The sequence below is a fragment of the Ruditapes philippinarum genome, unplaced genomic scaffold (genome assembly GCF_026571515.1).
Source record: "Ruditapes philippinarum isolate M1 unplaced genomic scaffold, ASM2657151v2 ctg2617_1_1_1_1, whole genome shotgun sequence".
NCBI classification, from domain to species: Eukaryota; Metazoa; Mollusca; class Bivalvia; order Venerida; family Veneridae; genus Ruditapes; species Ruditapes philippinarum.
Genome location: NW_026854026.1, coordinates 163264 through 164976, shown reverse-complemented (window position 1 = coordinate 164976; position 1713 = coordinate 163264).

Sequence of the window (1713 nt, the reverse complement as noted above, 5' to 3'; positions counted from 1 at the left end):
GGATTCGAACCCACAGTGGTGAGGGTAAGTGGTTTGAAGTCAACGACCTTAACCACTCGGCCATGGACGCCCCCTAATATTGTTGAACAATAATTATATGAAATAAGTATGTTTTCATAAAACAAAAATAGCACTCCAATAGTTAAACTGAAAATAAAGAATAATAATACAAGGTGAATCCTATACATGTATATGGTGTATGACACCTGTCTTCTTCCCACTTAAATTAGGTGAACAAAATAAAGAGTGTAATTATATGAAATAAGTATCAGTTACATAAGCACTCCTACAGTGAACTGAAAATGAAAAGTAATAATACAAAGTGAATCATATATACGAGGGCTGTTCGAAATGAATTGCTTATTGTCCTCTATCTTGTGATCCACGTGGGACACGAAAAAAACCAATACATACCCGTATAGGGTAATTCAATATCTACACAACGGTGTATAAATGTACATGTTAGACTAAGTGTAAGACATACAATTTGCCATTTAAATACACACAGTCATTGACTTCTATAGATAATGGTTGGTAGAAGCGTCGACAAAAAAGATGAAATACGGGCTTACATCAAAGCTTGCTCAAAACTGGGTTGCTTTTTGAAGCAGTTGATGTCACTGAACTCTCTACTGCTTACTGGGCCTTCTTGTGTGTCTTATGACACAGTTAGGCGATGGAAAAAGAAATTTGAGTCTGGTGTAGAGTGCATCAAAAATGCACCAAAATCAGGTAGGCCAAAATCTACATCTCATAACGAAATCGTTTCCAAAATAAAGGATATCATTGAAGGAGATGCAAGATTTACAGTTTGTGATATTGCACGAAAGGTAGGCATATCACTATCAACGGTTCACTTTTTTTTGAAGAAGCATTTGAAAGTCAGAAAAATTTCTGTTAGATGGGTGCCACATCTGTTTTGACCAATGAGCAAAAGAGGCAACGGGTTAAGGTGGCCAAAAAAGCTGCTTCAAATGTTTTCCCAAAATATGACAAAAAAACAGTTTGCCAATGTTGTACACAGGTGATGAAACTTTTGTCCATTATTTTTGAGCCTGTCAGAAAAGTTAGCAACAAAAATCTGGGCCACTAAACACAACAACGCCCAAAGAATTGCCAAACAGTCTTTGAGTGCAAAGAAGGTTTTGTATGCAATTTTCTTCTCTGGTGAAGGAGTCGCAATAAAAGTGCCAGTGAAAAAAGGCAAAAGTATCTCAGGAAGTACTACAAAGACTTGATAAAACGCCCTGTCACTGGTTTTAAGCATATCCGTCTTCTACATGACAATGCCCCCGCTCTTACCTCCGCAATAGTTTCGTGTTTTTGAAAAAAAGAAAAAGTAACTGTTTTGCCTCACCCCCCCTTTTCTCCAGACCCTGCCCCATGTGATTTCTTTTTGTTTCCGAAATTGAAATCATTCCTTGCTGGGCAGAATACAAGTCCTGACAGGCACTTGGATCTGCCATTCATCAGTACCTTATTACTGTGCCCAAATCAGCATACTGTATCATCAGCTGAAACTTTGCATTTCTTGCCATGGGGAGTACTTGGAGGGCATGAAATGAACACTTTTGAGCTAACTTGAAATTTGACGACTTCAGATAAAAATAAGCAATACATTTCGAACATCCCTCGTAATTTATGGTGTATGGCACTTCCCACTTAAATAAGGTAAATGTACCAGGTAGTTGTGTATATATTCTACTTTATTAC